At 41.3% G+C, this 27,218-nt stretch overlaps 1 pseudogene; it reads left to right on the forward strand.

The window, feature by feature from the left end:
* Positions 1-265: 265 nt before the first annotated feature.
* Positions 266-6,461, forward strand: LOC100993850 (tripartite motif-containing protein 51-like; annotated as a pseudogene).
* The last annotated feature ends 20,757 nt before the right edge of the window (positions 6,462-27,218 follow it).

Consider the following 27,218-nt stretch of genomic DNA (forward strand, 5'->3'; position numbering starts at 1 on the left):
GGTTTTTGAACAGATTTGCATTATGTTATGGGCAGGAACTGGGAGTAGAAGAGGTTGTGAGTCATCTAGTCAGTAGTGTCTACTAAAAAGCCTAAAGACTCTCTTTGTGTATGAATTTTTCATTTTTGTTACAGAGGAAATAGTTTGTTCCGCTTTAATGAGCACTGTCAAGAGGAAAATATAGCTATCACATATGGTGATATGTTCACAGATTTTCACCAACCCAGACCCCAAAATGACATGCTGCTCTTTCTTCTTCAGAAACATGAATTCTGAAATTTTGCAAGTCTTCCAGAGGGAACTCACCTGTCCCATCTGCATGAACTACTTCCTAGACCCAGTCACCATAGAATGTGGGCACAGCTTTTGCCGGCCCTGTTTCTACCTCAACTGGCAAGACATGGCAGTTCTTGCTCAGCGCTCCATATGCAAGAAGACAACACGGCAGAGAAACCTCAAAACTGACATTTGTTTGAAGAATATGGCTTCCTTTGCTAGAAAAGCTAGCCTCTGACAATTCCTTAGATCTGAGGAGCAAATAAGTGGGATGCACGGAGAGACAAAGAAAATGTTCTGTGAAGTGGACAAGAGCCTGCCCTGTTTGCTGTGCTCCAACTCTCAGGAGCACCAGAATCACAGACACTGTCCCATTGAGTGGGCTGCTGAGGAACGCCGGGTAAGTAATGCCTCTGAAGATCTATTTCTATGCAGGACACATGAAATTCTTGTAAGTCTATTTCCTTGGAGATTGGATGATGCCATCTCTGTGTCCCCTTAAGCATGTCTGTTATGAGCTTCCTTGACTTCACACCTCTCAGATTCGACAAACATGAGGAGAAACACAGCAAACTCTCTTTTCTGTGGGCTAATTTGTCTCTCATTTTGAGTCCTTCGTATATCAGAGTGTGAATGATACTTTATTGTCCTCACTTGTGCTTAAATTCATGGCTCTTTTGCAGGAGGAGCTCCTAAAAAAATGCAGTCTTTATGGGAAAAAGCTTGGGAAAATCTCAGAAACCTGAACATGGAAACCACCAGAACAAGATGCTGGAAGGTTAGTACCGTATTACTCTACCTTCTCCAGGAACTTATAGGGAACAAATGGGTGATTCTTAAAATAGGAACTTGATCTCAACCCATAATGTTTCTGGAATTCAATAAAGAAGGAGAAAACACTTGAGAAAAAAACACCCTAATTTTTTATAAAAGTTAGTGTGACTCTTTGGTAGGATTTCTAATCAGACCACAGATTTTACACTAGCATGCTCATCTGTTTCCATACAAACCTATAGCAATACCCCAACAAATACAAGAAACTGGGCCATTTCACACTGTTCCCAATGGGCTGCCTGGATAACTTCTGGACACAAGAGTTATTTGTCAGTCATGGAAATTTCAGGTGACCCTTCTAAGGCTGAGTCAGTATGAATTTGAATCCTGGTGGGCAAGTATATTGAAATGTGAGCTAAATTTCAGGCAGAAGGTGAGAGAGCGCAACCTTAGGGAAAGCATGAAATTAAATATCAGCACTAATTAATATTGAATAAGTCATAAAACATAATGGGAAAAGTGGTGAGAAATGTAGACTTGTGTCTTGATGAAGACATAAATATGTGAGAAATATGGGAACTAGTATTTTATATAAGGAGAACTCTAAGGACTTGAGAAGAATTCTAGAAATGATTTTCTCTTTGTGGATGTTTATATTGAGGGTATGATATCTAATATTAATTCCTTAATTTATTCTAATATTAATTCACTGAAAGATATTCTATAAGTACCTAGTCTATATCAAATATCAACTTAGAAAATTAAGGAGTAAAGAAGAAAGAAAACACACAAATCTTGCAATGGAAATGAGAAAAGCAAATGGTCACCATGCAGATATGTGAAGTACATGATGTGTTAGAGTGCAGTAGTGTCTTTGGAGAAGAATCAAGCAGGAAAGTAGAAAAGGAGCACAGAGGCCAGGGACTGGGGATGAGGGTTTGAGTTTTAAATAGGGTGGTCAGAAAAAAGGCTCATGGAAAAATTCACACTGAAACAAAATCTTGATCAGGAGGAAATATATATATTCTCCTGTTTGCCTTCCTCTTCCTCATAAATATATGAATATATATGTGTATCTGGGTGTTGGTATATATATATAGACAGATATATTTGAGGAATATATATGTAAACACACAGATACATGTATATATTCCTCATATATCATATATATCTATATTTGAGAAATATATATGTGAGTACATATGTGAGAAATATATATATATATGAAAATAATTCTAGGTATAGAAAACAGCATGTGCAGTAATATTTAATTTGCATTTATTTGGGGGTTTGAGGAACCACAAAGAAGTCCATGTTGCAGATTAGGGTGAGTTTGGAAGAGAATAAATGAAACCTTTTTAGAATATGTTATGCTGGGTGAAATGCATTGAGTTGACAATGCTAGTCTGGGTCATGTCATCATTTGTCATATAATGGTTTTACATAACTTGCCCCAATTCTTCAAAATAGAAATAATGGTTTCTTACCTAGTCAATATAACTCGATAGTTTGATTCTTAAGCAAGAACTGTGTTTTCTTTCTATAAATGTGGTGTGGAAGAGAGAAATCCATTTTTATATAACTGTCATAGAAAACATTTTATCATTAATCAAGTAAATGTAACTGGGCAGAAACAACTATGTTGATATTAGTACAGAAAAAAAGGAAAGGAATAAAATTTTGTGGAATCTGAGAATTGACAAGATTGAGGTTTAAAATATTGGGTGTTCAGAATGCTAAGAGGAATCAGTGAAATTCAAGAGAAGATGGATAAAACATTTCTATTTTGACTAATTGTCACTGCAGGATTATGTGAGTTTAAGGATAGAAGCAATCAGAGCTGAATATCAGAAGATGCCTGCATTTCTCCATGAAGAAGAGCAACATCACTTGGAGAGGCTGCGAAAGGAGGGCGAGGACATTTTTCAGCAACTCAATGAAAGCAAAGCCAGAATGGAACATTCGAGGGAGCTTTTAAGAGGAATGTATGAGGATCTGAAGCAAATGTGCCATAAAGCAGATGTGGAGCTACTCCAGGTACGGACTGACCGTGGGGTATCATGATGTTGAACATTCACATACATGGGTGTTTTTCCTCTCTCCTGAAATCCGTCTCCCCCTTCACTTCCATGATTTGTTTCCAAAAGCATGATTCAATAACTAATGCTCCTTGGTTGGGAGGGTATAGCCTCTCCTAGTGATTCTAGCAGACCGAAGGTCCCTCCTACTTTATCCACCAGCAACAAAACTTTGTAGAATGGCTAAGGTAACAAACAACCCCAAGAAATATTTCCCATCAAAAGTCAGTGATTTATTTAGGATTTTTGAAAGTGGATAAAATGAGAAGTGATTCATTGGCATTTAGGCTAATTTGGAGACATGGCAGAATGGAGAAGTTGGGGAATCTAGGATCACACTAATATTATTTTGGGGTCCACTCACTTTGGTAACAGGGCTTAGGGAAGATGCCTGAGTAGCTTCTTTATGGTTACCTCAGAGCATAGACTCTGTGGGCCTCCTCTCCCTTCACTTGAAAAGAGAATGTCTTCAAGACTTAGACTTTGTCAGGACATTAATTCATGACATATGATAGACTTGGATTTTCATGAGAAAAGAAACAGAAAATGCTTTCCAGGAGGGAACATTGTAGGAAAATAATATCTTCAGAAACTGTCTCCAAATCTCACACTGAACTTAGTGGAAGATGCATCTTGTGGAAAGCACTAAGCCTTTCAATTTTTTTTATTTTACAGGCTTTTGGAGACATATTACACAGGTGAGTGCATACCAAGATTTTAGCAGATGCTTTCAGTTTCCACAACTATCAAGCAGGAACTTTGACATTGAAGGTATAATTGATTCACATAGTGATACTGCCTTGTGCTGGTTGTACTTTCTCCATTCCCCACCCCGTGTAGTCATCTATTTTGTTGCCATACTCAGTGACTTTATTAAGCAGCTCAATGAAAGTTCTGCAAAACCAAAAAAATAAATAAATAAATAAATAAATAAAACAAAAAATAAATAAATGAAAGAAAAATAAAGGAAATGAGCATCTCTATTCCTAATTTTCTTTTTATTGCTCAAAAGCCTTCATATTTGAAAGAGAAAATATTACATTTACTACATGCATACAAAGTCAACCAGGGGAAGCCAGAGAGAAAAGGGGAAAGTATTTTAGCAGTGAAAAGTGTTGATGATTTCTAGTTTATATTTAAATATATAATTGTGAAAAATGGATGAAACAAACTACTCGGTATGTTTGAACCGTGTAGGCCTCCAGAGAACCTCAACTATAAAAGGCAGATCTCCCTGCCTGGAGCGAGTTTCAACACCCTGGCCTTGAGAAGGAAGCAACAGATGCAGCAGTCTTAAAAATAACCCCACTTTTCCAGACAGTGATTTCAGGAATTTCTGGAGAGGTCTGGAACCCAGAATTTCATTTTTGAATATTCTCCCAGTCTTAAGACTAATGATCCTTACTAATTTGGAGCAATACGAAGAAAGATCCGAATGAATTCTCAGTCAGATAGACTTTTCCATCGTGTTTGAAAATGAGGAACTGTGAATAAGAATGAATTTGAAAAAGAAAATGATAATTTTGGAATTAGCAAATGTGTGGGTTAAAGGGATTCTCATGAAATGTCTTTTAAATAAAAGTGGTGATTTTTATGTATTTCTTTGGCTGTAGATGTGGAAACTGTATGTTTCTCCTTGCAGGTATGGGTCCCTGCTGCTGCAAGCGTCTGAGCCTGTGAATCCAGAGCTCAGTGCAGGGCCCATCACTGGACTGCTGGACAGGCTCAGTGGATTCAGAGGTAAGTGTCAGCCCATTGGCAGAATTCCCACAGTGTATTACTTCTTGTTAGAATCGTGGGGGTAATATTTTACCCTTCATCAAATCTTTATTTCATTTCAGCAGGAAGTGAACCATATGATGATGCAACCCTTTTATATCTGTGTTTCTATTTATAGTCCAATTTATAACATGAAGTGTAAAACATAGTGAAAAACAAACATGTTCTGGGCTCTTGTATAGAGTTCTATATTGGGTAAAAGGAATGACGTAAGAAATAAAAAATTGAATAAATGGAACAATGCTCAGAAGGAAGCATAATAATCCAAGGTTATATAAAAGTTTTACATTTGTTTACTGTATTTCATTTGAATTGTTAAAAACGTTTCATTGGGGAATAGAGTTCACTGCAGTTTGTTGGAGTATTTGTACTTTCTTACAATAAATATATTTTATTGATATAATGTAAAATTTGGACTTAACATGTAAAAAGAAAGAAGAAATTTTTATGTAAATAGGAAGTAAAAATAGAAATGATAATTTCAGTTTAGTTACAACCTGAAGAGCTACGTGTAAAAATCTAAAATTCGGTTTGAGTCTAGAGCTAGCAGGGATGTCCGCAAAGTGACTGGTAAAAGATTTTGCAGAAATCTGCCTTCAGTTACCACTTATAATTTGAACATATGGACTTTTATCCAGTTATCTAGAGCGGTGCTTGAGTAAGCTAAAATCTTCCCATTCTTGCCAAAATTATATCACTAGTATTTAAGAACAAGAAATATTTTAATAATAATGACCTTGATAGCTAAAGGGCATTCAGGGCATAAAATATTTCACTTTTACATTGGAGATTGGATAAAAACAGGCTGGTATTATATTCAACTCTCGATTTTTAAGATTTCAATAAATTTTCAATGTCTGTTTTTAGGGTTTTGTTCTTCTTATAGAGAATATTAATCATCCTTATACTTTATTAAATGTTGTAGTCACAATTCTCCTGTCCTTGTAACTTCAAATTTCCTGGTAAAGTAAACTCTTGGTAGAACTACTATTCCCTCAAGAATTCTAATTTCTATTAATTACATGTATCTATATTTTTTAAAAATTATTTTTGCTGTTGATTTTACTGTGCAGCCTGAAAGAGCCAATAGACATATCTTCCTGCATGGAGATTTGAGAAGCATGAATGTTGGATGTGACCCTCAAGATGATCCCGATATCACTGCAAAATCTGAATGTTTTCTTGTATGGGGGGCTCAGGCTTTCACATCTGGCAAACATTATTGGGAGGTTCACGTGGGGGACTCTTGGAATTGAGCTTTTGGTGTCTGTAACAATTATTGGAAAGAGGAGACAGAATGACAAGGTAGATGGAGAGGAGGGACTCTTTCTTCTTGGATGTGTTAAGGAGGACAGTCACTGCAATCTCTTTACCACCTCCCCACTTGTGGTGCAGTATGTTCCAAGACCTACCAGCACAGTAGGATTATTCCTGGATTGTGAAGGTAGAACCATGAGCTTTGTTGATGTTGATCAAAGTTCCTTGATATACACCATCCCTAATTGCTCCTTCTCACCTCCTCTCTGGCCTATCATTTGCTGTAGTCACTTCTGAGCAGAAAAAAGTCAGAAATGTGTCTATATGCTCTGGGAACCTGTTTATCACAGAAAGCCCTCTTTTTCGCACCTCATCAAACAGGACAAATAAGTTATATTTAATGTCTTTACTTGCATTCTAATGTCATCAAAACTCATTTATAGTGTTTCTACTAAATATGGTGAAAACATTGCAACCATGTGTATTCGTTCCTTTTTAAGTCATTTTTGGAAAATCATTACCCATGATGTATGGCATAGAATATATTCTCTGGTTTTTAATTATTTCTGTATGTCACAAAGTGAAATAATAGATGACAGAGTTGTCTAAATGAAGTTAAAATCAATGGAAGAAAGTAGAGTCTTGGGCTTCATGAAAAAACTTGGAGTAAAAAGACTCAATGGTAACCTGGAAATATTTTCTTTCTCTTCATCTAACAATATTATACTTCTCCATGTGTTTTATTTATGAACCTATACTTTGAGGTAATCTTATTTGACCTCCTATGCTGTGCTTATCTTTGTAAATCTCATCTTATATACAAAATGCTCATGCATTATTAGAGTGCTGTTCCACAGTGAAATTTACAAGGGGATCAGGACAATGCTGGATCAATTAAATATTCAAATGGACATAACTGAATACTGACCCCTACCTCAAACCATACACAGTGCATTTCCACATGGATTCATGTTCTGAAGGTGAAGGGAACACAGTAAATTATTCTCACACAGAAAGATTTCCTTACCAGGACAAAAAAGGAACAATTAAGAAGAAAAATTTAGTTAGTTTATATCAAAAATGATGACTTCTGTGTTTCAAAATATACCATCCAAGAATTAAAATGCAAACCAAGAGTGGAGAAAAATATTTATCCCAACATATATGCAATAAAATACAATACATGTGATTAATGAATGTAATAAATAAAAGAAAATGAACCCAATATAAAATTGGGAAAATATTTGAACAGGCACTTCATAAAATTGGAGGCATAAATATCTGGACAAATATGAAAAAGGGATTACTTTTATTAGTCCTCAGAATAATAAAAATTAATCCATAAGTTGAACTACAGGCCTCCATAAAAAGTAGCAAAATGTAAAGACACATAATATTGTGTGTTGTGAAAGATAAAGAATCAATGAAAGTTATTCATGGCTGGAGGGATGTAAACTGAAATACTTTTTGGTAAACTGACTATGAGCATTCCTTATGGGCTAGATATTCTCATTCTAAAATATATTCCACAGACTGCCTATGTGTATTTCAAGATAAACACAATGTTGATCATTGCAGCAATTTTTATAGTAGCTCAAAATTGGAGACAAAATAAACATTCATCAACAGTAGAATTGCTAAATAAATTGTGATCTCATCGTACAAAATAATTTTACAAAACAGAGATAACACCAAAATGCAACAAATTAATTAATCTCAAAGAGAAGTTTAAGAAAAGAATTGAAACACACAAATGTTATATTACAGTGTTTTATTTAGATAAATTGTGAACTCCATTAATTGATGCTAGAAGTTAGAATATTGAATAATGTTTTGGAAGGTAATGGTTAGGAAACTTAAAAATTAACCAGGATAAGATATAGGAAGCATTGAAATCAAGGAGAGAAAATATAAGCATTTTTCATGCAGAAGAGAATCATATATATATATGTGTATATGTATATGGTATTTTAATGTATAAAATAAGAAGTTTGAAATAAATGATTTGATGTTTTGCCTAATTTTTCAAATGCATATATATATAACTTAATTTATGATAATTTAACATCAACATTAAGACATAAAACTTTTTTTATTATCATACTTTAAGTTCTCGGGTACATGTGCAGAATGTTCAGGTTTGTTACATAGGTATACACGCACCATGGTGGTTTGCTGCACCCATCAACCCCTCATCTACATTAGGTAGTTATCCCAGTGATATCCCTCCCCTAGCCCCCCACCCCAGACAGGCCCCAGTGTGTGATGTTTTCCTCCCTGTGTACATGTGTTCTCACTGTTCAACTCCCACTTATGAGTGAGAACATGCAGTGTTTGGTTTTCTGTTGTTGTGTTAGTTTGCTGAGAATGATGGTTTCCAGCTTCATCCATGTCCCTGCAAAGGACATGAACTCATCCTTTTTATGGCTACATAGTATTCCACAGTGTATATGTGCCACATACATTTTTTTTACCATCTGTGAAGAGATTCAGAGTATCACATTTTAAGACCTGTATTTGCCTCCCCATCTCCCCTGTGTAACAAAACCTAAAACTACAAAGGGAAATATAAGGAATGCCATTGCCCTTGGGATGCTGGTAACACTAATTGAACTTTGGAAAGGGGAAAAGAAAAAATAGGAAAAAAATATGTGGAGGATTTAGACCTACACCTGAAGGTTGGACAGGATCATTAAGAAGGTTCCAGCCATGAAGACCCAGAAACAGTGTCAACCTGTGACTGAGTTTCATCAGAATGACAGAGAATGCTTCTCCATCCTCATCACCACCCTCAACTTGGCAAAAAATTGTTGAGTAACAGGTCAAAGCAGTGCCTTCTGGGGGACTGAGCAGAATTTGGAGGGAAACTTAAAGTTGAAGATACAGCAGATAGTGAGAAAAGCTGCTGAACCAGTCTAATCCGAAACACAAAGTAATGCTAGATGAGCAGGAAATCTATGGTGAACTGGAATTAACTCTAAGAAGAACAAGTCTCAAAACCAAATCAACTCCTGACTAGATTGATTCAACCTTCTCCCTCAAAACACACACATACAGGCTAGAAAAAGGGAACACATGTGGGTTTTGCTTTCTATATTAGTCTACTCTACATAGTTCACTTTTTGAGTAAAACTTACCAGACATACACAGAAACAGAAAAGATACATAAAGGAAACAGTGTTAAGAGAAAAAGCAATTAATAAAGCCAGAGTCAAATGTGGCAGAGGTGTTGGAATTATCTTTTTTTTTTTTTTTTTGTATTCATTGATCATTCTTGGGTGTTTCTCAGAGAGGGGGATTTGGCAGGGTCATAGGACAATAGTGGAGGGAAGGTCAGCAGATAAACATGTGAGCAAGGGTCTCTGGTTTTCCTAGGCAGAGGACTTCTGCAGTGTTTGTGTCCCTGGGTACTTGAGATTAGGGAGTGGTGATGACTCTTTAGTAGCATGCTGCCTTCAAGCATCTGTTTAACAAAGCGCATCTTGCACCGCCCTTAATCCATTTAACCCTGAGTGGACACAGCACATGTTTCAGAGAGCACAGGGTTGGGGGTAAGGCTATAGATTAACAGCATCCCAAGGCAGAAGAATTTTTCCTAGTACAGAACAAAATGGAGTCTCCTATGTCCACTTCTTTCTACACAGACACAGTAACAATCTGATCTCTCTTTCTTTTCCCCACATTTCCCCCTTTTCTATTTGACAAAACCACCATCGTCATCATGGCCCGTTCTCAATGAGCTGTTGGGTACACCTCCCAGATGGGGTGGCAGCCAGTCAGAGGGGCTCCTTACATCCCAGATGAGGTGGCCAGGCAGAGGCGCCCCCCACCTCCCAGACGGGGCGGCTGGCCGGATGGGGGCTGCCCCCCACTTCCCTGATGTGGCGGCTGGCTGGTGGGGGCTGCCCCCCACCTCCCTCCCGGATGGGGTGGCTGGCTGGGTGGGGGCTGCCCCCACTTCCCGGACGGGGCGGGTGCTGGGCAGAGGGTCTCCTCACTTCCCAGAAGGGGCAGCTGCCGGGCGTAGGGGCTCCTCACTTCTCAGATGGGGCGGCTGCCGGGTGGAGGGGCTCCTCACTACCCAGATGGGGCGTCCGCTGGGCGGAGGGGCTCCTCACTTCTCAGACGGGGCGGCGGGTCAGAGATACTCCTCACCTCCCAGACGGGGTGGCGGTGGGGCAGAGACGCTCCTCAGATCCCAGACAGGGTCGCGGCTGGGCAGAGGCGCTCCTCACATCCCAGACGGGGTGGCGGGGCAGAGGCGTTCCCCACATCTCAGATGATGGGCGGCTGGGCAGAGAAGCTCCTCACTTCCTAGATGGGATGGTGGCCAAGAAGAGGCACTCCTCACTTCCCAGACTGGGCGGCCGGGCAGAGGGGCTCCTCACATCCCAGATGATGGGCAGACAGGCAGGGACGCTCCTCACTTCCCAGATGGGGTGGCAGCCAGGCAGAGGCTGCAATCTCAGCACTTTGGGAGGACAAGGCAGGCGGCTGGGATGTGGAGGTTGTAGCGAGCCAAGATCACGCCACTGCACTCCAGCCTGGGCAAGATTGAGCACTGAGTGAGCGAGACTCCGTCTGCAATCCCGGCACCTCGAGAGGCCCAGGCGGGCAGATCACTCGCAGTCAGGAGCTGGAGACCAGCCAGGCCAACACGGTGAAACCTCGTCTCCACCAAAAAATACAAAAACCAGTCAGGCGTGGTGGCGCGCGCCTGCAATCCCAGGCATTCGGCAGGCTGAGGCAGGAGAATCAGGCAGGGAGGTTGCAGTGAGCCGAGATGGCGGCAGTACAGTCCAGCCTTGGCTCAGCATCAGAGGGAGGCCATGGAAAGGGGAAAGGGAGAGGGAGAGGGAGAGGGAGAGGGAATTATCTTTCAAGTAGATCTCATGGGTACTGTTCTAGAAGCCCTTAGTAGGGTCTAAAGCCCCTTTATTATTTTTTACACTTATGTGACAAGATCTTCCTTTTATCCTCTTATGTAAAAGGTATTTCCAATCCATATTCATCTCTGTATTGCCAGTCACATTTTTTGACGCTTTACAAATATTAGTCCACTGTCTTATACTTACATTTATGATTATGGAGCAGTCTGTTGTCATTCTATTAAGTGTTCCCTCAAAATGAAACAGTTTATTCTGGCTGCTTTTAAGAGATTCTTCATCTTTGGTGGTGGTTTCAAGCTTAAACACATCATAATGAATCAGCCAACAAAGACAGAGAAATACTAAAAATCAGCCAAAATACATTGTTTTACACATTCAAAACAAAGTAAATTTATGTTTTATACATCCAAAATGGGGATTGTTTGGCTTCCTGAATTCAATTCATTTGCTTACTCTGAAAAAATTATCAAACATTATACCCTTGAATATGTACTCTCCTCATCTTCTCTACTTAGCTCTACTGTGTGCTACAGTCAATCACACATTATGCTGTTTATAAAGAACATACATGATACTCTCATCCTCCTAATGTCACTATCACTCTCCTAGTTTACCTCTATTTGTCCATCTGTGAAGCCTTCATGACATAGCTTTATATCTATTATCCAATTCACACTTTCTGCAGCTTCATTTCACTTGCTAAACAAAGTTTTCACTAAACAGCAAATTTTACTTATTTCACTTTTACCAATATAAATTAGAATTTATATGGTAAAAGAATTTCTTAAATGACTGCCAAATGTGAAAAAATTCATGTATATATTATATATATTTACATATGTGTTATATAGACATACACAAAATTGCTATTGGTAATGGCAGTTTTCACAGGAGTCTATAACTACTGAAGATTTTATTTTTCCTAAAAGATATAATATTTCCTTAAAGATATTCTGTTTCTTAATTTATAATAAAGATAATTCTTATGCTTTTATCAACAACATAAATTAATAGGCGGGGTGCAGTGGCTCACGTCTGTAATTTCAGCTCTGTGAGAAAATGAGGCAGAAGAATCACTTGAGCCTAGCAGTTTAAGCATGCTGTGAGCTGTGATTGCACCACCGCACTCCAGCCTAGGCTACAGAACCAGAATATATATATGTGTGTGTGTGTGTGTGTGTGTATATACATAATATAAATAAAATACATATTATTATATATAATATATATAAAATACATATATTATATATTATATGTGTATAAAAATATATAATATATAAAATATATTACATATATATAAATTGACAGTAATACATTAAAACCTGAAATTAAGCTTCAAAAGCAACAGCAAAGTGCACTTCCAGTCTAGTTCAGTGACTATTAGAATTAAAGCCAACTTCAGGCAAAACATTTCCAAAAACATAAGAAAAAAAAAACAAAAAGAAAAACGAGAAAAACTATTCCAGATTTTTGAAGATATTTATTAAAATCATAAATTGATGGTATCCTTTCTCATCTTTTGATGAGTAAAATATTAAAGGACTCCAAAATTATCTACAAATTTGGTATTTGAGGGTTCATTTGTTGTAAACTCAGTGGTTCTTGGTAAGAGGAAGTTTAAAGTTTGTTTATGGAGATTAGTCAAGGTGTTGAATCAATCATTTCCTCTCTTCTGGTGAAACCTAATCAAGAACCCTAATGGCTATCCCAAACTCCAAGGAATGTACAGCCTGTTTGAAATGGGTGTGATTTTTCAGAGATTCAATGTAAAGAGGTACAAGTAGCCAAGCTCATTCTTTTCTGGGACACACACAGTGGCTTTGGAACTGGCTGTGAAGATGTCTGAAAGCTACTACCACTATATGGTGAGGCCCTGATCCCTGATCAGACTTTATAGTATTACTTCTACAGCAAGTTTCAGTGAGACCATAAGTATATTTCTAGGGTGAGAACACAACTAACAGAGGAGGAATTCCTGCTACTTTTCCAACCCAAAACAGACTGCCCTATGTTTAATTTTCCAACAAACTGAGCTTGTTTCTATAAGTGATGTCATTTGCTTACTTAGTAAAAATGTTTTTACTCTTATTTTGTCATCCTGTCTTCCTACAAACTTGTGAAATACAGTGAAGATTAATTTTACTTGTATCATTTATGTATTCCTTAGTTGTTCCTATGTATTCTAAGAACACAGAAAATAGTTTTCAGATATCTTGCAATTTCATACTTCTTGTATATCCTAAATTTTATTGAGAATATTTTATTTTATATGTTGTACATAAATGTAATACCCTCTGTTCTAAAGTTGGCACGTAAATCTATGCACAAGACAGAATGTGCTTTAATGTACAACTTAAGAGATGTGTTGAATAATTTGAGGACAATATTGTTTTAGAGTATACTAAATGCCTCTTCATCATTTCTGGGTGAAATCTGATCAAATCTCACAATGTTCAGTAAATAAATAATGGTTCTTTAGAAATCATTTTGCAGTGGTGGATTGTGATGGAGATTTTTTGAAATACCTTAAAGGAGAAAATTATGACATCTGAATGAAACAATGACAGTAAAATTGCAGTTAAATACCATTTCCTAAACCAATCACTTTTTTTTCTTTTGTACTGAATCAATCTTTTCTAATCCAGTCACAATGAGCATTAAGAATGATTTTCAGAGTATTCAGGACCCATTATCTAATGGTATAAATTGGACCTAATTTCATACTCTTAAACCTGAAGTTTTTTGGAGTAAAGTCAAAACTCAACAAAACTGAGATTTCTTTTCTTTTCCTTTCTTTTCTTTTCTACTCTTTCTTTTCTACTCTTTTCTTTCTTTCTTTCTTTCTTCCTTTTTTCTCTCTCTCATTCTCTCATTCTTTCTTTCTTTCTTCTTGCTTTATTGCCCAAGCTGAAGAGCATGGCTCAGTCTCAGCTGACTGCAACTTCAGGGTTCAAGCAATTCTCCTGCCCAGTCTCCTAAGTTTCTGGGATTACAGGTATATGCCACCACTCCTGGCATTACAGGTGTGAGCCATCACACCTGGCCTCTCTGAGTTTCATTTTTCTATGCAAAACAAAATGGTAGGATGAGGATGTAGTGCCCTATGAGTTGTGCATGAACCCAACAATTTTACCTATAGATCCAAGAGCTCTCTTTGTGCCTCAGGTTCGATTTTTGTCTTATACAAAATAAAGCCTGTTCTAATCTAGACAGAATTTTATCACTGAGTCACAACCTGAGTCAAATTTTGCTTTGGTCTTTGTTTCTCCAAGGCATAAGATGAAGTTTTAATCATACCTTTCCTAATTTCCTTCCTTCAGGAAAATGGTCTCAGACATCACACAAGCCTAACAGAAAGAACCCATCTGCCTCTTCTGTCTGAACTAACTCATAGACCCCATCACCACAGGCTGCGGCCCCAGCTTCTTAGGCCCTGTCTCTGCCTTTTCTGGGAAGAAGCCAAAATTCCTACCTGCTGCCCACATGCGGGGAACTGTCACAGCAGGAGGACATCAAAACCAATATTCTTCTGAAGAATCCAGTGTGCATTGCCAGAAAAGCCAGTCTCTGGCAATTCCTGAGCTCTAATGAATAAATGTGTGGGATCCACAGGGAGAAAAAAAGAAATTTGGAGCTGTGGATAAGAGCCTGCTTCATTTGCTGTTCTGGAACAGTCAGGAGCACGGGACTCCCAGACACTGTGAGGGGCAACTAAGGAACACTGGGTAAGTGATGACTCTGAAAGCACTTTGAAAGCTGGAGGATGGCACAAGTAAAGAGATTAGGGGGAAGATGAAGAGCATGAGGATTATTCTGTTCTGTATTGGATGTCATGTAGTGCCCAGGTATCAATGATAGAAATTTAAATGGAATCTGTCTGAATACCTTCCTTCCTGGAACTTGCATTTCACTGAGGGAGTGATGAAGTTAATAATCATTATAATAATTTGACTATTTAGTTTAAAGTTCAAGGCACTGTAAAGAGCTCAATATCAGAAAGAGTTTCTGGCTATCTAAGCTACAAGTTCAAAAGCCTTCTATATAAGAAACCTATTTACCAACACTGGAAATAATAGAATAAAATATGCTAGAATTAGCAAGGCATGGTATCAGTAGATTCCAATTCTGATGCAAGATGCCACATTATCTGTAAATTAGCCCTGCTTATGATTTTCCTATTAAACTGGTTGCGTTCCATGTTGTGGTTTTACAGTCTGATATCTTCCCAAATCTCTTTCATATCTCATCCATTGATTTGTTTATCGATGGGGGTCTGACACCCAAAGCGATTTGTTTCTCTGATGTTCAAATTCATAGTTCTTTTATAGGAGACGATAATGAAGCAAATGAGAACATTTTTGGCAAAAATTCAAGAATACCAAAGAAAGTTAAATGAGGAGAGCAGGAAAACCAACCAGTGGATTGTAAGTATTAGGCCTTTTCCCTCAGATTCAGTCTCAGACAGACATGCTACAAATGCATCCACTTACCACTTGAGTGGAAATCATCTTGGTTAGGATTTGAGGAACGTTTTCTCTCATGGCTTCCAATCCTGAGGGTACAATGCAGCATTGATTACTGCCCAGAGAGAGTGGTCAGGCTATGGAGTAGGGAGGTTTGGTACTAAAGACTAATTTAAAAACTTAATACTGCTAAAATTATCTGTGAATCACCATAAATTCCAATGACTCTCATGTAGGTCGTCTGATATCAAAGGGTGTATATTGAAGAAATGATGAATAATAACCTTTCTTCGGGTGCTTTAGGGAGTCATATAATGAATAAAAGAGGTTTAAGAAAAGAATGAATTTGGCTTCTAGTGTTGTTAAGAAACAATAAAAATAAATGAAAGAAAGGGAGGAATGATTGATTTCATGGTTCTGAGAAGTGGGAAGACATGAGTTTATGTACATAGCTTATTGGTAGGTTACATCAGTCAGTCTAGACTCAGTGGCTCAAGTTCGTAATCCCTATGATTTGGGACAGCTACATCAGGAAAGGGTTTTAAAGACGAATTTCCCTTGAATGATTATTTGTTTTTAAATCCTGTGATGAAATATTTGGTATTAGAAAGCTCAATTGTATTTTCCTCTTTAAAGGAGTGAGTCAGAGCAGCGGCACATGCCCCAGTGTGTGAGCTCGGATCTCTGTGCTCAACCCATCACTGGACTAATGGACAGATCTCATGACCTCCAGGTGAGTGTCAACCTGCTGAAGTGATGACCACACAGTGCCCTTCAGGCATGGCTGGCTTTCTTTCTTTCTTCTTTCTTTCTTTCTTCTTTCTTTCTTTATTCTTTCTTTCTTTCTTTCTTTCTTTTCTTTCTTTCTTTCTTCTTTCTTATTTCTCTCTCTCTCTCCCCCCCCCACCCTCTCTCCTCCCTCTCTCTCTCTCTCTCTCCCTCCTTCTCTCTCTGTTTCACCAATGCTGGAGGGCAATGGTGCAATCTCCGCTCACTGCAACCTCCACCTCCCAGGTTCAAGCCATTCTCCTGTCTCAGCCACCCAAGTAGCTGGAATCACAGGCACCCACCATCATGCCCAGCTAATTTTTTTTTTTTTTGTATTTTTTAGAGCTGGGGTTTCGCCATGTTGTCCAGGCTGGTCTTGAACTCCTGACCTCAGGTGATCTGCCCATCGTGGCCTCCCAAACTGCGGGGATTACAGGCATGAGCCAGCACTTTTGGCCTCAGGCATGGTTTTACTACAGGCAATTTTTTGTTCTTTATTAATATTCTATCTAATAAAAGGTAACAGACTGTAAATAACACTAATAAGCATACATAGTAATACAGTTCTTATGATCATATGGAAAAAATAAATGAAAGCTGGTGTATGTCATTCAGTTTCCTCTTGAGTCTGGGCCTTTTGGGTCTGGGTCCCTCTGTGCAGCCAAGGCAGGTGAGATGGAGAGAGATGGTCCAGACCTGGCCAAATGGGTTCTACACGAGCCTTCTGGGTCAACACTGCCTTTCTATTAAGACCTGGGCTGTGATGACTCCAGCCATGTTCTCCACCACAGTGGGCGGTGTGCTCATAGTGGGTCCTTGGGCCATGGGAGACCCCATTATATACATTGAACAACATGCCATCAAAGCATTTCCCATCTGACACTGCCCGGGGCCCACAACAAGCTACAGCAGCATCGTAACATTTGCCAGCACGAAGCCCGGTGTCCTTTCAGTTTATCCTTGTGTATGAGTAAACACAATTACACTCACCTGTGCATACCCTCACACCACAGTGTACTCTGTCCACAGTGACACCGCCTGCCAGTGAGGGCCGTGCCTTTTATCAAGTCTTATTTCAAGCTGGCTCAGCATGAGGAAATTGTGTACGCAACACTGACTTTCAACTAAGTCACTCAAAAATTAGTAAAATCATTTCAGGTAGTGTGTGTTTTTCTTTTTCTTGCTTTCAAAAACAACCTCCAGAGGAGCTTTTTTAGCCACTTATTTAAAATGTTAATGAAGGAACCTGTGAGTGCAGGGGCACTGAAATGAGCAGTTGATTTAAGTCATTCCAACGCATAAGCAAGTTCCAAATGCACTGAGAGGTGAGGAGGGGAAGATGCAAAGGGTGCCTTGGGAAGAACTGCTTTTGCGGTAAGCCCTTGGCGCCTCCTAGCATGCCCGCTGCGATGGCATTCACCCCACTGCAGTCGTCGTCATCAAGGTGACTTTGTTGTTTTAGAAGGATCTGTTGTGGTCAGGGTTCCACCTGTCCTTCCCTAGACCATGGCCCTCCAGGCAGTTCTAGGCAGGTCCCAGCTAAAAGGTACTGGGGTAGAAATCAAGGACCAGGCCCACAGAAAAAGGGACCCCAGGGCCTTCCAAGGGGGAGTGCTGACTGCCAGGTGCAGATTCCATAGAATTACCCACCATGGGAGCCAGAGGGACCTGCGCAAATCCCTGGGGAGTGTGTTAGAATTTCCCCAAATACTGTAAAAGAGAAAAGTGCTCATACTGTATCACGTGAAAGACTAATGATGTCTAGGAGCTGACACAGAACAGGAGGACTCTGGCCACTGCAGGACCAGCGAGATATGTCAGGACAGAAATGAGCAAGCTTGAGTCTCCGGGCACACCTGGGGAAAGAGTAATGCAAGGTACACATCAGGGCTGTGACACACTCCTCAAAGCAGGCTTGGTTCCCAGGGCAAGAGTGAAGAGACAGCCACTCCACATCATGTAGTGTGGATGGCAGGGCTGCAGGGGATGTAGTCCTCTTGCTGGTGGGCTGCCAGAGACCTGGGAGCCAGACCCACTTCTTAGTGAGGGCACATTCATTTCCTCTCTGGGATGCATTTCATCATATTCACTTTGTACCCACGATTCTTCCTGACAGCCTGAAACAGCAGGCTTTGCATCCTTTTCAGGCCTGGGGTCTGGCCTTACTCCAGGGGCTTCTGTTTCACCCACAACAGACTCGCCTCCACACCGGAGACCTGGTCACTGCTGACAGCAGGGAGAGAAGAAGGCAGAGGAGTCCAGCACGGCCCTCCTGCATTCATAATTCCTATTTTCCAATGAACATCATGAACTCCCTGTCTCCTGCTCCCAGGAGGAGCCTCAGGTCTCAGGAGTGGTCAATGCTGAGATGACAAAGCTAATGAAATTCTGATCTCCATAGTCTTGAGGTATCTAGTGTTGCCAGGAGACTGTCAGGAGGAGCTCCAGAAGAAAGAGGCACAGGATGTTTCACACTGCTTTTCCCAAGTGCAGCCAGGGGACAGCCTCTGCACACGGAGGTAATTCTAGATGATTGGCTCCACGCTCTTCCCTCCTCCTTTCTAGTGAGTTTAGTGCTGGCTGACTGTAGGACACTTTATTCACAGAAGCAAGTAGAAAAAATTGTCACTCTTAATTCACATGCTCCAATGTCAGACCAGGAGTGACCGATTCTGCAGGGAATTGCCAGGAATGGCTCATTTGTGTTCTCATCAGCCGCCTCCATGCACATGGAGGTGGATTTCACTGGTGTTAATATATGCTTTCACATCCAGAAGAGGCCCTCCGAGGGACAGAAGTGACTTCACACCCACCGCAAAGCCATTTCTGCTGCCAGAGTCCCCAATCTCCAATCAAGAAAAAAAGTCTACACCAAGGGACGAGCTCCACCCATCTCACTTGTAATCAGTAGCATCGACATTGTCTGAGAAATATTTATTCTGTGCAGTTTAAGCTTAATTTTCACAAACACTAAAAAGTAATAAAATAGACTTTAGCTTTTCCTTTAACTATATTTATATATAAATCCCTGAGAAGGTAGCTGTCACTTGAAATTCACTATCTATAGTTAATTAACATCAGGGTGCAGGGAGGGACCCTGAGCCCCATCCTTGTGCACAGCAGGGGCTGGGCTGTCATTGCAAGAGGGCAAACCTGGTCTCCCTTCTGAGCAAAGAGGAGGGGGTGGGAGGGGCACGGTGGTGTAGGAATTCTTAGCCATCAGCACAGATGCTGGCAGGCCATCTGTTCACTCACTCACGGGGCCTGGAGGTCCCACCATGATAACACCACATTGCCTCACAGAGGTCTCTGCTTTTCTGTCCTTGGTAGACCTCAGGGTAGGTGGTGCCAGGGATGATAAAGAACATAAGCAACTGGGAGAGGAAAACAGGCAACGGAAGGAAGGGTGAATGAGGAAGAAGAGATGAGGCTACAGGGGTGGGAGAACGTGGTGATAAAGCCAGAGGGGATGGTGTGGTGGCAACTGACAGAAGGGGAGAAGGGGGTCCATGCTCATCAGTCCCCTCCTTCCTGAACAACAGGAGGGGTGCACGGAGGGCGAGCCCTCTGTCAGTGAATGCAGCAGTTCAAAGAAACAAAAATAGACAAAAATAATAAATGTTCTCCTAGGACACCAGGTTTTTAGAGAGGCCACTGTGAGACCTCTGAATGCCCGATGCCCAATAGTGCTGAGTGGGTAAGTGACAAGAAGCCTGCACCCCCCAGCCCTGTGCACCTCCTGAGACCGAGGAGCCTGTGTCACCATTACCTAGGGCTAGAAGAAAGGGCTTCCAAATGGCTCAGGAAGATGAGTGGGCATTTCACGCCACCTCTGGGACCAGATGACCACAGCTCCCCTGAGGAATCCCTTACCCAAAATAATTGAACATAATAATGTTACTTAAATATAAACTGGCTCATCTGATCACCCCGACACTGACCCGAGGACACCCCCCTCAAGGTGGCTCCAGTTTCCCATCATCTAGACTTTTATTCCTGCCCTCCCACACTCCCTGAGCCTGGCTGGAGGTCTGCTTGTCCCCTCTACTGCCCACTCCAAAGCTAATAAGAAACCAAGATCATGGGCTTGCCATAGGTCGAGGAAAGAGGCTTGGTGACACTTCCTTTGACTTGGAAAATTCCTCTACTAGCAAATCTGCTTCCACATGGCAAAAATGAGAAGTGCCTGGCCAGTAGCCAGGCACACAGCTGCAGAAGCTACCTGGACCTGCCTCATGGGCCAAAGGGAAGGGCTGTCCACAGGCAAGCCACGTCTAGAGTGAGTCCAGAGAGATCAGGGATGACCCTTCTTTCAGTTGGGTCTGGTGGGTTTTCAAAATCCAGTCTTTCCACTGGGGCCATACCAAAGCTCCGGGGGAGGTCAGGCTTCCCAGTCCCACCAGAACCCCTCCGTGAAGTTGTGATTTTCTCTCAAGTTGCATACACTGGCCAGGTAAAGGCAGCTTCTACTCACCAGGCAAGTGGCCATCTCACCTTCAGATTTGCCAAAGCAATCTGGGTCCTGCCCCATACTTGTTGGCTTGGCAGGCTTTTCAAAATGCAGGTATCTCTGGAGCTGTTTTGTGGATACCAGGAGCATTACTTGACAAGACCTGTGCTGGCGCCAGGGTACCCTGTGCACCTGGGTAAGGCTGGAACACATTGGGAACAGGGACCCAACATGCCCACTCCGGAACAGCGTGGGACCTGGGGAAATAGCCAGTTGTTTGCTGTCCTGCCATTGCTGTTTGACACATCCCTGGAGACTATGAGCATCTGGTCACAGTGTGGTAGTGGCCGGTCAGGACCAGACATGTCCATTTTTGACCTGGAAGCAGCAGACACCCAAAGCTTAGGGTAGAAGCGGGGGCTCCATACCATTCCCAGTGTCAACTTCCCATGGCGGAAACAGGAAGGAATGTCTGGCAACCCACCAAGGGTCAGATGCCACATCAGCCCAAGCAAAGCTGCCAGACACTGGCTGTTCCAATGACAATTAGACATTCTTGGGAAGGTCGAGCCATTTGTGAGAGCTCAGGATGGGTTTCCTGGAAGTGCCACTTAAAGGCGACTGAGGCATCTCAAAATCCCTCTGTTAGAGCTGCAGCTCTCCATGTGGGCTGCAGTGCAGTCACCTATGGAGCTTTAGGACAGGCCCAGGGCTCAGCTCCCTGGACCAGTGCCTTCACAACTTTCACAGCAGGGATAGCCGGCTTGGAAAGTCATGCCTGGGAGACCGTGTGACACTGCCTGGCTGGGTCCTGGGCTGACAGAGGTGAGCGTGGAGCTCGTGGTGACTTGGTAATGCTGTGAATTATGTACGTGTGGCAGGAAGGTGCCACAATGCCAAGGCCCCACATCTTGGAAATTCCATGAGGTCCGCATGAGGTTGAACTAAACACCAAGTGCAGTCTTCAAAGGAAAAATAAAAGAAATACCCACATAAGGGACTATTTGGAACTGAGTCTGGAAGAGAGGGCTGTCTGGTCCACTCCAGGAGAATTTGCCTAAAATAAGTTTGCTTCCCATTGCATTCTCTTTGCTTGTTCTAAACATCACCTCCCCCTTATTCCTTTAATTTGCATCTTACTCTTGTTGCATCCTTTTTTTACATTTTAAGGAAGACTGGATTCGATTTACTTAAGAGCATATACGGCTTAATTTTGTATTTCTGGTAATCATCTATTACATTTCCCCCATTTTATCAAATGACACTTTTCCCTGATATCTATTTTTAATATGTTAAAGATTTTCTATCCAGTTTATCTAAAACTCCTTGATTAAAAAGACTTTAATTCTAGCAATACATACATGTTTATGTCTGCATTGTTTTATAATTTGATGATAAATGTTTTTCCCCAATATATGACTGTATGGATAATACTTTTTAAAAAGATACAATAAAATATGATATCTCTTTCTCACTTGATCATGTGGCTGAATGAGACAATCCCTCCGTCAAATAGAAATATCCGGCATCACTTAATCAAATTAATAGAAACCTCCAGTGTCCATGTGCCCCCACAATGAGAAGAAAAGACCAAAACAAACAGCCAAAAAGGAGAGAATCCCATGATTTCTGTGTAAACTCCTACAGATATCATACATATTTATTGCTAGAAACAGTATTTTAAATAAAAGGTCTTCAGGCAAGTGTATTAAAACTGCCTTGGATACAAGGGGCAGTTGTAAAACCTGGCAAACTGGATAACAATTAAAAATACAAAATCACACAGAAAATACCCTTTAATAAATTGAAGTTTTTTTGGTTGAGACGGAGTTTGGCTCTTGTTGCCCAGGCCGGAGTGCAATGGCGCAATCTTGGCTCCCCGCCACCTCTGCCTCCTGGGTTCAAGCGATTCTGCTGCCTCAGCCTCCTGAGTAGATGGGATTACAGGCATGTGACACCGCGCTCGGCTAATTTTGTATTTTTTGTAGAGACGGGGTTTCTCCATGTTAGTAAGGTACTCTCAGACTCCCAACCTCAGGTGATCCGCCCGCCTCGGCCTCCCAAAGTGCCGGGGATCACAGGCGTGAGCCACCGCGCCCGGCCTAATAAATTGATCTTTAAAAACATCCTAATTGAGGTTCTCTAAAGGGAGCCTTTTAGGCAACATGCCCGCTAGGTGTACTGATTGCTAGGGTGGCTGGTGTCAGGCGAATCGATGTGGCTCCCCCAGCCCCTTCCTGGGAGCATTCTAGAAAGACAGCGTGGAAACGCGCGCGGCCTGGTGGTCCCGGTAGCGGCCATGGTGCTCAGCCCCGCGGCCTCACCCTGCCCTCTAACTCCGTGTCAAGCACCTGCGGATTCTCACTTCCTCTTCTTCCAGGGCGGCGGGCGCTTTTCCTGCACCTTGGCCTGGCGCTTCTTCTCGGCCTCCTCCGCCTCCGGTTTCTCCTCCTTGGCCACTTTGTAAGGCCACTTGGGTGTCCACAGGTGGCCACTGTCCTTGGTGCTGCCCTTCCGCGCCGGCCTCTGGGGCTGGAAGGTGGGCGTGGGCGCCTTGCTGAATAGCCTATTATGAACAGTATCACAGGGTGTACACACATAGAGAACATCTGCTGTGATATTAAAAGTTATACCTCCCTGGGATATTGTGAATAATATCACAGGGTGTACACACATGATGTACACCCACTGTGACTTTTAAAGTAATATTTCCTTAGGATATTACAAATAGTATCAATAGGTGTACACACCCTTTGACATTAAGATAACATCTCTTTAGGTTATTCCAAATAATATCCCAGGATGTAGACCCCATGTGACATTAGGAGTAACATCTTTCTTGGATATTACGAATGAGATCACAGGGTTGACACCCCATGTGATTTTAAAATTAAAATCCCCCAGGAATATTACTAATAATAACACAGGGTGTACACCCTTGTGACGTTAGGAGTAACATCCTCCCAGGATGTTACGAATAATATCAGAAGGTGTACACATATTGTGACATTAGTAGTAATATCGCACGAGTAAAGTGTGAATAATATCGCAGGGTATACACACCTGTGACATTAGGAGTAACATCCCCCTGGAATATTCTGAATAATATCACAGGGTTTACACATCCTGTGACTTTAGGAGTATCATCCCGCTAAAGTATTGCGTGAATAATTGTAAAATTATGAGCATCTCCCTAAGATATTATGAATAATATCACAGAGTGTGTACATACATGGTGTATACCCCATGTGATGTTAGGAGTTACATCCTTCTAGTATGTTAGGAATAATACCACAAAGGTGTTCACACATAGTTAACAGCATATGTAATATTAGGATTAACATCCCTCGAGAATATCATAAAGAACATCACAGGGGCTGTGCACACATGATGTACATGCCCTTAGACATTACAAGTACCTTTCCCTGACACATTTCCAGTAATATCACAGCGTTTACACCTTCTGTGACATTTGGAGTAACGTCCCCTAGGATAGTACGAATAATATCACAGGGTGTACATCCCCTGTGACCTGAGCAGTAATATCTTTCTAGAATACTACGAATAGTATCACAATGTGTACACCCCGTGTGTCATTAAAAGTAAAATTCCCCTAGGATATTATGACAAATAACACAGGGAGTACACCCCGTGTGACATTAAAAGTGACATCCCAGAGGATATAACGTATAATATCAGAGAATGTACATGCATTGGGACATCAGTAGTAATATCTCTTTCGGATAATATGAATAATATCAAAGGGCGTACATGCACTGTGAAATTAGTAGTGAACTCCCGCTAGGATATTATGAATTTTGTGACAGGGTGTATATGCCCTGTGACATTCAGAGTAACGTTTTCCTACAATATTACGAAGAATATTAAAGGGTGTACAGGACCTGTGATTTACAAGTAAGATTTCCATAGAATATTACACTGTGTGTACACCCCATGGGACATTAGGAGTAACATCCCACAAAACGATAACGAATAATTTCACAAGGTGTACACGCTCTGTGACATTAAAAGTAACATTTCCCTAGAATATTAGGATAATATCACAGAGTATACACCCCCTGTGATATAGGGAGTAACATCTTATAAGGATAATACGAGTAATTCGATAAGGTGGACAAACCCTTTGACACAAGGAGTAACATCCCTCTAGGACATTACAAATAATATCAAAGGGAACACACCCCGTGTGACAATAAAGGTAACCTCCCCTTAGGATATTATGAATAATACCACAAGGTGTACACACACTGTGAAATTATTATTAATGTCCCACAGGGTATTGTGAATAATATCACAGTGTGTACAGTCCTGTGACATCAGGATGAACATTCCCCTACAATATTACGAATAATATAGCAGGGTATACACCCCCTGTGATTTTGGTAGTGCCATCCTCCTAGAATGTGGAAAATAATGTCCCAGGGTGTTAACGAAGAGTGGCAGTAGAGGTAAAATCCTAGTAGTGGAGTAATATCACCCCGCCTCTCCCCCCAGGATATTACGATCCACGGTGGACACACAGCGTGTTTACGTTATTGTGAGTAATATCTTCTCCGCCTCTGGAGATTACCAACTATGTCATAGACGGGTGTACATCCTCTGCACTATTTGCAGTAATGGCATCCTCTTGCCCCTGGATATTAACAACAATATCACAGGAGTGTTTCTACCCCCAGTGGCATTGGGTGTAGTATCATCCTCTCCCACGTTGAAATTAGGAACAATATCACTGGGGGCGTGTACACACCCTGTGATATTGAAAGTAATATCATCCTCTTTTCTCCTGGATCGTGGGACCAATGTCAATGGGAAGCATACACTTTCTGCAATATTGGGAGTAATGTCATCCTCTCCGCCTTTGAATATTAAGGGCGATGTCACAGGGCGGGTGTACATTCTCTGCGATATTGGCAATATTATCCTCTCCCCAACCTGCATATTAGGAAAAATATCACAGAGTGGGTGTACACCTTCTGCGATATGAGTAGTAATATCATCTTCTCCCCTTCTGGATATTAGGAACAATATCACTCGGGAGTGTACACTTTCTTCGAGATTGAGAGTAATGTCATCCTCTCCGCCATTGAATATTAAGAGAAATATCACACGGGGGATGTACAGCCCCTGAGATTTTGGGAGTAATATAGGGCTCTTTCCCTCCATGGATATTAGGAACAATATCTCAGGGTGGGTTTACACCTCCTGCTATATGGGGAGTCGTATCCTCTCTTTTCCTGGATATTAGGGACAATATCACTGGGTGGGTGTACACAGCCTATGATATTGCTGTAATATCATCCTGTCGCCCTCCGGATATTAGGAGCAATATCACAGAAGGGGCGTACACTCCCTGTGATATTGGGAGTAATATAATTTTCTCCTTCCATGATTATTAGGAGCAATATCCCTGGGTGGATGTACACCCACTGTTACATTGGGAGTAATGTCATACTCTACCCCCTGGATATTAGGAGCAATATCACAGGGTGGGTGTACACCCATAGAGATACTGGGAGTTATTAATATCATGCTCTCCCTCCCTGGATATTAGGAACAATATCACAAGGGGGGTGTACACCCCGGCACTATTGCGAGTAATATCATTCTCTCTTATTCTGGATAGTAGGAATAATATCACAGGCGGGGTGTACACCCTCTGTGATATTGGGAGTAATATCATCCTCTCCCAACGTGGATATTAGGAACAATATCACAAGGGGGGCTGTACACGTCTTTGATATTGGTAGTAATATCATCCTCTCCCCCTTGCATATAAGAAACAGTGTGACAGGCGGGGTGGACACCCCCTGCGATATGGGGAGTAATATCACCCTCCTCTCCATCCCTGGATATCATGACCCACGGTGGACACACAGCGTGTTTACGATATTGTGAGTAATATCATCCCCCCCCTAGGAATTATGAATAATATCACAGATTGGTGTACACCCTCTGCAATATAGGGAGTGATAACATCCTCTCCACCCCTGAATAATAGGAACAATATCAAAGAAGTGTTTATACCCCCTGTGATATTGGGAGTAATACCATCCTCTCCCACGTTGAAATTCAAAACAGTGTCACTGGGGGTGTGTCCACCCCATGCGATACTGAAAGTAATACCATCCTCTTCTCTCCTGGATCATGGGAACGATATCACTGGGGTGGTGTACACTTTCTGCGATATTGGCAGTAATATCCTCTTCGCCTTGGAATATTAAGGACAATATCACAGGGGGGCTGTACACATCCTGCGCTATTAACAATAATATTATCCTCTCACGCCCTGCATATTAGGAAAAATATCACAGAGTGGGCGTACACCTCCTGCGATATGGGGAGTAATATCATCTTCTCTTCTTCTGGAAGTAGAAATAATATCACACGGGTTTGTACACTTTCTGTGATATTGGGAGTAATATCAACTTCTCCACTTTGAATATTAAAAACAGTATCACAGAAT

Source organism: Pan paniscus, chromosome 9 (genome assembly GCF_029289425.2).
Source record: "Pan paniscus chromosome 9, NHGRI_mPanPan1-v2.0_pri, whole genome shotgun sequence".
Lineage (NCBI taxonomy): Eukaryota > Metazoa > Chordata > Mammalia > Primates > Hominidae > Pan > Pan paniscus.